A 10,148-nucleotide genomic window follows, 5' to 3' on the forward strand; every position below is an offset into this window, starting at 1 on the left:
AACTAGCAAGCTGTGTTCTTTTATTTTTTGGTATGTTTTTTCAAACTGAATAGTAACTTGTATGTTTATTACTGTGGGGTTAGGACCAGATCCTCTGCTGATGTCTGATGACATAGCCCCATCAAAATCCAGGTTATATTAAGTGACATCAACTGAGGATGCTAAGATGTGGACAGAAGTCTAGTCTTACACTGGATTGAGCAGAGATCATTAATTTCACATGGGATGTCAAATGAACATGGTAAATAAAAGGTAGGATTGAAGCAGTTTTTGATAACCTGATGTATAAATCTGTGTGAATCCAATTCAAACCCATCTCCTTTGAGACAAATCAGAGTCATCAGGCTGCTTGCAGATGTTAAAAACAAAATAAAACAAAAAAATGAGCTTTACCAGAAGCAGCAGGCATCACTTCAACCTGGCTCTACAATGTTGTAAAGATTGGGCATTTCAGCAGAGTCTTTTTTTGCTAAAGCTAAAGCTGATTCAATCACCTATTCAATAAAAGTGCCAAAAAAGCCCCACTAAAGTACCCAGTCTTTACAGATGTTGGGCAAGAAGGGGATGAAGTAACGTGCTGCCTCTTCTGGGCATGTGTGGGGCTTGGTGTGGGAATGTGCTGAGTTTAAAGTAAAGCAGCATTCTTTATTTATTTTTTATGTCTGCAAGCATCAGCTGCTGAGGTCTAAAATGCATGACTCTTGGATAATAGTGTGATTCTTACAGGTTTTCAGATTTAGGTTCCCTGCCTAAATTTCATTATATTCCACAGCTGGCCAGTCTTTGGTTTAATGCTAGAGCAAACAAGAGAGGCTCTATGTACACCCCATTTTCTGAACTAGCTAGCTTCCTTAGTTATTTCATATTTCATTGTGTAATTGCTTTACAGTAATCTTTTATGTACAGTTAAACTGTAATGGCTCCTCTGTCATGCCCCCTTCTATTTGATTATTCAGCTTGTAAAATCATGTTATTTTCTCCACAATTAAAAGATACAATTCCAGGTTTATTTTCAAACAGACGTGTTTTAATTGACAATGCACATGCTCCTTCAGAACCATAAGGCAGGATAGTGAAGTCTGCTTGAAGTATGTAGGCATATGCTATCCTATGGTACAAAGCTTTGGGACAGTATGCAATGGTGGGAGGATGAAAGTGAAAGAGCATCTGCTCCTCTCCCTCATGCATCCAGTTAAAGGCCAGTCAAAAGAGCAGACTGCTATCCCTGATTGGTTCCAGCATAGCACCCAGAGAGACTCAAGCATTTCAAGAGGAGGCCTTCTCACAGTGGATGCCACTCTCGTCTGCCGGTGGAGCGGACAATGACAACAGGGATGGGAGCAGGGAAATAGCAGGCTGCAGTTAATACCACCATTGAATTAGTTGTAGCTTGTAACACACCACTGGAAATTTTCCCAGCAGATTCTGTCTTGTATTTGGCAAAAGTCTGACTTTCCTGTTTTTCCAGGACCACTTTACAATGCCTGCTGCTTGTATTGTGTTCTTTTTGTCCTCTAAAATCAATGGTGTCAGCAGAAATCCCTTCATTTTTTCTGCCTTCCTTGTATTGTGCATAAAGGCAACTGTTTTATGGTTAATTAAAAGGAGCTATTAGAGAGATCGGCTAGAAAATGAATGTACTGGACAGGGCAGGAATTTGGTTATATCTAACAGAAATAGCAGTAATTGTTTCTCATTTAACTTTAGTGAGGAAAAACCAAAGTTAACCAGCCTCTCTACTATCCTGTCCTCCTGCACTTATCTGACCTATCTGTTTGACCTTATTGAATGTTAACGTTAACATTCTGACATGATCCATTTACTTTTGGATAATGTAAGTACTGTATTTTGACATCCATATTCCATATTCTTCTCCTTGTTAGATAGACTCATGTTGAATAGTGGTGAGTAGGTGCAATTAAATCAGAAAGTACCTGAAACTCCATCCAGAATTTTATACCTATTTTGAATTTTTATAAAGCCATGAAGACAAAAGTATATTTTCATATATTTTGCACACCTCAGCACTTCTTGGTTCCACTAGTGAGAAGAAGCAGAGAATTTGATCTTGGGGTGTTTTCAGCTTGGCTACAAGCAGAAAATAGCAAAATGCTGATAAGAGAACCCTTTTTCTATGGGATTTCCAGTTAAGTACCATAGGTCAGTGTTTCTTGTGCAGGTAGGTTAACTGGAGAGTAGATTGCATCATTCGATACAGTCTTGAGCAAAGAATAATGAATAACCGCAACATCTCAGGAGTAACACTAGGAGGCTCTGAGTTACATTTTTCCACTGCTTTCTTCATATTCCTCAGGTATACTCATTTACCACTTTTCTGTAGTTTATACAAAATAAACTATTACCTTACTTATCCTATCACACAACTTTGACCAGTGGATGGGTGAGGTGGATCAATTAATTCTGTGCATGAACTTGTCTGTTCACTGCCAGTTGGGGAGGGGATCTGCTAACGAAGTTCAATAGACTGGTCTACCCTAAATCACTTACATCTGATAGACATGGATTGATGTAGTATCTTAGAAAGGGATCCACCACTTTTAAACCTGTCTATATGCAATGAACTTCTTTTCAGTTATAGGTGTACACTGGTTTCTGAGCACTTATATCAGTATACGTGTAATGTCTGTACGTAGCCTTAATGTCACATACTGGATTTTTCCTGGGAGAATGAAGTTTTGAGAAAACAGAGCACGTGGAAATGAAATAATGTGATGACTAGAGGTGCACCGATACATTGGTCCATATTGTGTCGGCACTGGTGAAAGGAAAATTGACATTATCGGCAATTGGCTTTTTTTTAGCTGATGTGGCTGATAATGTCTCCAATAAATGCCTCATACATGCATGCAGCCACAGCAACCAGTCTGGCAGATTGGAGAGCAGCATCTGGCTGGTATGTTTGGGAGAGAAGGAGCGGGGAGAGGGAAAGGGCGGGGGGGGGGGGGGAGAAGATCAAGGCCCCCATGGTAAGGGAGGGAGTGGGGCTGGGGCTGGGGCAGGGTCAGACACTGCATGGCAAGACCAGGGCGTAGGATGGAGCTGTGACCAGCTCTTTTGGGGCGCATGGTTTGTGGCTCCCACTGTTGCATGCACCCCTGAAGGAGGCATGGGAGTGTACGCCCCCAGATCTATGCACGGGATAAGGGCAGGCTGCTACTGCGAGTTGGGGCCAGGAGTGGTGCTGGGCACTTTCTGGAGGAGGGGTATGGGGGGCTGCAGCCACCCCAAAATTCACTGTAGCACCACCCCCCTCCCAGCACCACTGCTGCCCACCCTGAGCACAGCCCCAGCCCAACCCTCATGCCAGGAAGAGCCTGGCACTATCCCCAGCCCCAGACAAAAGTAGCAGCCTGCCCATGCTTCTCTCACAGATCCAGGGAGCACGCACCCTCCATGCCTAACTCAGGGCTGTGCGCAGTGGCAGAAGCCACCCCCTGGTGCTCTCTGGGTGAGCTGCTCATGGCTCCATCCTGTGCCCCACCAGGCTGTGCAGTGCCCGTCCCTGCCCCAGCTCCAACACCACTCCCTCCTTCGCTGTGAGGGCCTCAATCTGCCTCCCTCAGGCCCCTTCTCTCCCCCCATTCCTTCCCTCCTAACAGACTTACCGGCCAGACGCTGCTCTTCAAGCTGCCAGGCTGCATATTGGCAATTGGATAGGTATTGGCCAATGTGGCTTTTTAATAATCGGTCATCAGTATTGGCCCCAAAACCTTTATCAGTGCACCCCTAGTGATGATATCACACTGACAGGTGCTAGATATAAACTTGTGGTAGGTAGATAGACGGTATCTATATTGCCAGCAAGGACTTTAATGTCAGTTGTAGGATGATAGTTGACATTTACACTTCTTTGGTTGTGATGTAATGCTCTATTGAAGAGTCAAGTAGAAGCAAAGTAAACATTATTTCCTATTGTCTGAACAAAAAGAATCTTTCTTTATCAAATATGCTGTGTATATTTACACTGTATTTTATCTTGATAGTAGAAGTGAATAAATAATTGGCAGTAATAATATTTCCAAAGAAAGTATTCTTTTCTGTGTTTGCAGAAATTCTAAGAGGAGACTGAAACGTCACTGAATTGTCCTTTTTCTTTTATCAGTTTGCTACCATTTTTATGCATTCTTAAAAATCACATAGATTGATTGTGAACAGTGTTTGCAAGTATTTGAATCTGTACTTTCATTTGAACTTTCAAATGAAGGCGGTTTGCTTTGATTAGTAGCAGAAATCAGAGGTTTTCACTCCATGATTGGAGAAGTATAAGATTAGGGGACGATCCAAAGATCTAATTAGGCTTTGAATTTCTTAAGGAGGGGGTAGCAGGTAAGGGAGAAGTAGAAGACAAGTGGAAATAGGGAATTTTGAGAATGTCTGCCCCTTTAACATTTAGGATTATTTGGACATCTGTAGGCAAGTCTACATGAGATGCTAACTGCTAGGGCTGTGCAAATAAGAAGTATTTGATTTGGATTTGGATTCAGCTGATTTGGAGGACAGCGATTCAATTCAGACCACTGTACTGAATTGATTCGGCCAAATCAGCTTCGGACAATTAGGCACTGATTCAGAGAGATTTGGTGATTCAGATCGACTGGGGAGAAGCAGGCACAGCTGGGTGGCTGCAGGTTCTCCCATAGCTCCTCCAGCTGTGCCTGCCTCTCCTCAGGCAGGGGGAGGTGTGGGAAAAGCCCCCATGGCTGCCCTGCCCAACCCCATCCTCTGAACACTTTAAAAAAAACCCCCAAAAACAAAAAAAGCCCTGTACTCATCAGTTGCAGCAGGGGTTGTGGGAGCTGTGGGGCTGCCTGGCAGAGGGGGCTCTGCGCAGTTCCCACTCCCTGATCTCCGCCACCCTTCCCCCAGCCCAGCCAAGCCCCCAGTTACTGTCCCGCCCAGCCCTAGCATCCTGGCAATTAAAAAAAAAGAAAAAGAAAGCCCCAAACTCACCAACTCTGGCAGCTGCAATTGGGGCCTCTGGGCATGTGTGGCAGAGCCCCCCCATGCAGCATGGAGCAGTGGGGGGCAGTGGGGATCACACCTCTGCCTGGCACTCGCATGGCAGCTGCCACATGGCATGGGTGCAGTGCGGCTTGGCATGGTGCCGCATGCTGTCTGGGAGCTGGGGCAACTGGGCCTGAGTGGTGCTGGGCTCTAGCTGACACGTGGAGACGCCCCAGCTCCCAGACAGTGTGTGGTACCCTGCTGAGCTGTGCTGCACCCTTGCCATGGGGCAGCTGCTGTGCGGGTGACAGGTGGGGGGCCAATCCCTGCTGCCCCCCACTACCCTATGCCATGTGGGAGGGATCTGCCACAAGCCCTCAGAGGCCCATGATAGCTGCTGCCTTTTTTTTTTTTTTTTAACTGCTGGGACTAGACTGTGGCCAAGCAGGGCTGTCATAGGGGCTTCTCCTACAGTTCCTCTGGCTGTGCATGCCTCTGCTCTGGTGGGGGAGCTGTGGGGGCTCTGCCCTGCTGCCGCTTGCCCAGCTGGCATGGGGGATGGGGCGTGATGCAGGCACGGCTCACTCCGGGCGGCAGCAGGGCATAGCCCCTGCTTCCAGTGCTGCAGAGCCCGCATCAGCGATAGGAGTATAGGTTCTGCCCTGCCCTGCTTACCAGCCAGCGCGGGTGGTGCGGGATGCAGTTGTAGTGGCACTGGGTGTGGAGGCTCTGCCCTGCTGCTGCTTGCCCCCTTCCACCTGAAGTGAGTGGCGCCTGCATCCTGGCCCCCTCCCTCTGCCCCAGCTGGGCAAGTGACAGCAGGGCAGATCCTCCACTCTGAGTGCCACGTCCCACGCCTGTCCACCCCCCTCCCTGAGTAACGTGCCCCACACACTGACTGGGCAGCTTGTCCCAGCCCCAATCCCTCCCTCCCCCACACCACTTTCCTCCCCCTTCCCCCACCCCCAACAGATTTACCAGCTGCCTGTTTAGTCTATGGCCAAATCTCTGAATTGGCTGAATCTTTTCTGAATCTTTTTTTCTAAATCAATTTGGATGCTTCGAATCGGTTTGGAGCTTTTACTTGGTCTCCCAATTCAATTCGGATTTGGAGATTCCGTCCTTGAATTGGGCCAGATCTCCTTCGAATCGAATCAGCTACCGAAGCTTTGCACAGCCCTACTAACTGCACAGCAGACTAATTCTACAGCACATTAATGCATCATGGCAAAAGCTGTGCTATTGTGCTAATGTGCGGTAGAGTTAGTCTACTGTGCATTAGCATCTCTTAAAAGGCATGCACCAGTGCTGCTGTGCAGTAGTGCCAGTTACTGCACATTAAGTTTAGTACATGTAGACATTCCCGGTTTCTCCAAAACTAAGGCTTCTCTAATGCTCATAGATTTTAAAGCCAGAAGAGATAGTTATGATCATCCTTATTAGCTTTCCGCATAACCCAAGCTATAGAATGATACCCAATCATTCTGTAAGAAGCACATAACTTCTGGGCCAGCGATATCAGTGTTTCTCAACCTGGGATTAATTTGTCCCTGTGATATAAATCCCTTTGCAAAAATCTAGAGGGTATGCAAGAGCAAGGAGTGGGAAAAGAGAAGTGGAGAAATATAAATGAAGGAAAAGGAAAAATATCTTTAAGGTGTTAGAGAGGTCACGGTGTAATGTGATATTTAATGCCATGTTTTGTTATCCAGAACATGAAATCATAGGTCTACATAACAGTAGAACAATTTTCAGATTCTCTACCCAAAAAAAGATGTATTATAGAAAAACTTCTAAAATGAGGGAGAATCCTTAACATGTGTGGCTAAATTGTTCCATCGCTTATTTCTTCTCATTGTTAAGAGTATTCACTTCATTTCTCATCCAAATTTGTCTGGCCTCAGCTGGTTCCTCTTCTTCTGGTAGATTAAGGAACTCTTTACTATTAGAAATCTTCCTATTTCTGCAATCATTTAATCTCTCAGCTTTCTCTTGGAGAAACTATATATACTGAGCTTCTTTTACTTCCTTTTTTGGTATAACAGAGTTCTTCTAAGAGAACGGTAGAGATGAATGTACCAGAACATCTGTATAATTATTTATTATGTGTGTGTCTGCCACACAGGCATGCATGCACACATACACACATACTATAGCTCACCACAGAGTTTTCTGATTGTTTCTGAATACTCTTCACCTTTTCTAGAAAAAGAAATGTTTGTTTCCCTTTCACAATTTTAGCTCCAAAAGAAGAAAAAAGACTTGATCAAATGATTTGTTTCCCAGGAGATAAGAAAATATAATACAACCTCCATTAGAGGAATAAAGATTTTCCATTTGTTAAAGGTGGTTGGAAAGTGTTCAAAATTTCACTTAATGGAGAGGGGAGAATTTTCCATTTTCCACACAGCACTGTAGCTGGTTAGAAAATACAGAAGCTTGATAAAAAATAGGGAAACAATCTAGAAAGTTTTCAATGGAAATTTCTTTCCGTCTTTTATCCTACCACATGATCCCAGTGTTTTCCATTGTGCAATCAGTGCATGAGAAATACAACAAAAGCATAAGCCTGTCATAAAGAACTTTTCAGGCTAGTAAAATGAGACAAAATAGTGCCCAAGTGAGATAGGGAGTATAAGGAGTTGAAAGGAAAAACTTATAACAATCATGAGGCATCTTTCAGAGCTGTGCTTTGGAAGGGTTGATTTATTCATGTATGAACTGATGTCATTCAAACCACTTCTCCACTGATTTTATTTTTTTGTCAATATAAGTCTCTGTCTTTGTATGTTATGTTTTCCATATATATTTATAAGCAAAACACCCTTGAATACAGTGATGGGGTTTGGGAGGACCTGGGAGTTAGGAGAGAGAGCAGGGAATTTACTGGATTTTAAAAAAAATCTAATTTAATTGTAAGAAGAATCAGATGCAATGTTCCTACAGGCAGCCAATTAAAGTCAGCTGCTACCTACTCAGAAAATATCTCTCCACCATCCTGTTTTGGTATCTTCTATAAATCCTTATATCATGAAATTTTACACATTTAAAATTGAGATGTTGTTTTCATGTAGCAAGTACAAATTTAAAAAGAAATTGCTTTAACTGTAGTTCGCCCACAAATCAGATTATCTAGAAGATTAGATGCAATAATGAATAAATGGAAAATGCATCAACTCCAGATGGCACAATTTTACTTTGTTTGTGCTTGTTACATTAATTATGTTTTTTTTATACTATAACTGCATTTGGCTTGCTGGTTCCTGTTATAATTAAAGCTTCCGGATAGATTGGTTGTCTAAATGGCCGGAATTGAGACGTAAGGAAAAGGGCAGTTCTGACTAGATCAAAATGTTCTACTTTTCCTTATCTATGCACCAGTGTGTCTGGTAACCTAATCCCTTTTGCAAAGGAAAGTGGGAGTCTGAAGCAGCTCTGAAACAGTGGCATCGAGCAAACATGTAAATCCAAATATGTAGGTGGATACAAAGAAGTCCCAGATATACCAGCTTTACTGTTACACAACTGTGTACGTGTAATCCTGAAAGTGGAGTAAGGGGCCTCGTGAATGAAGTTGTTCCCTAATATACAATGCAGTTCTATGCCCAGGTGGTTAACCGTTGCTGTGAGCAGCAATTTAATTTTGCACATCTCTAAGTTCAATATCTAGTGACTTCATACTTCTTTTCTTCCTTGTTTTTTAATTTTTGCTATTCTCCCCAACTTCCAGACCATGTGGCAAAGAGTTGTGTGTAGGAAGCTGTATTCTTTGTTGGATGAGTTTATTTTCACCTCCCCAAGCCATGAAGGCTTGTTTCCCCTTTGCTATTCTTGTGTTTCTGGCAATAATTCCTCATTATCTAGTGTTTGATCTCTATTTCACAAGAGGATATAGCTTATTCCTGGACACTAGAGACTATTTAATTTGTTTCTGCAGTCCACAGTATGAAGATTCAGTTTTCTGATTTTTGTTAGAAACCAAGAATAGTTAAATGTTTGTTAAAAAGCAATTAAATTATTGGGAAAAATAAGGAAAAGGTAGCAAATGGGTAAAAAAGAACAGCTTTAAAGTTATGTTAATGTTAATGAAATTGCTAAGATAAAACCAAACATAAATGAATGTACAAGGAAGAGACAATCTGTTTCAAACTGTATCTGAATGACAGCACTACTCAAACAAAGGTCTAAAATGAAAATATAAGGTCAAATTCTCATTTACACCACTCTCCCTGATTTAAAGCCACATTATACTATGCAGGCATATAAGTATAAATGAGAATCAGGGCCATAATGTCCCCATATGCACCATCAGAGCACAATTGATGTCATTATAATTACAGAACAAATCACATCTGAACCCAACATATAAGTGTCATGGGGAAGAAGATTAATATGAAGGCACAGAGGACCTCACGACACGTTGTGAATTAATGACTTCTTGAAAATCTAAACAATTTTGCTGTCATATTATTGAGTGTAGCTAGGGAAAAATTCATCAAAACCTAGCTACATGGTAGAATTTAATGATTCACACTTTTCAAGTGTTTTTTTAGTGCTCTCTAATTAATTTTCAGCTCGTAAAAATAGGTCTCCTGTAGAATTTATAGTTGGAGAACCTGTCAGTGCCATTAGAGAGAAATACTTTTCAAGAGTATATTATATGTTGACACTTCATATTACCTCCTTCAAGAAAAACATACATCAGGAACTCCGGAAAACTTCCAGAGTTAATGATTCCTTCTGTTTAGAGTCATCATTGTGTACAAGAACTAATTATAAAGCTCTTCCAGTGCAGAGAATATCTGCTAAGTTGTAGTGTACCTCAAATTATTTACTAAAAAGGTCACATTGCTCTAAAGTACAATATTGTATGGATGTTTTCCCAAATAAAAGTATAGATTTGCTATGAGGTGTAGAGTCACATTATTCAGGAATATGCAGAAGACTGACAGGTTTCATGCAAACTTCTGCAAACTCCAGAAAGATCTTGCATTATGGGACCAATATTTACTTGTCTGGAAAACTGTATTGGGTGGTTATGCTTGTTATTCTACTGTTTGGAATATCAGTCACTTAATCAACGGGCAAGATCAGTTCCTTTGTGTTGTGTGACCAGACAATAGGCATAACAAGTATCCATAGTTAATGGTTTGTGAATAAAAAGCTGAATACATTTGCAAAAA

At 42.3% G+C, this 10,148-nt stretch overlaps 1 protein-coding gene across 2 annotated transcripts in view; it reads left to right on the forward strand.

The window, feature by feature from the left end:
- The window catches only part of STK32C (serine/threonine kinase 32C), a 210,420-nt gene that overhangs the window by 726 nt on the left and 199,546 nt on the right, over positions 1-10,148 (forward strand). For both annotated transcript variants that reach the window (XM_025208818.1, XM_025208817.1), the window contains exon 2: positions 84-252. The gene's annotated coding sequence lies outside the window, so the exon portion shown is untranslated. The remainder of the gene's footprint in view (positions 1-83; positions 253-10,148) is intronic.

Source organism: Alligator sinensis, unplaced genomic scaffold (genome assembly GCF_000455745.1).
Source record: "Alligator sinensis unplaced genomic scaffold, ASM45574v1 scaffold195_2, whole genome shotgun sequence".
NCBI lineage: Eukaryota > Metazoa > Chordata > Crocodylia > Alligatoridae > Alligator > Alligator sinensis.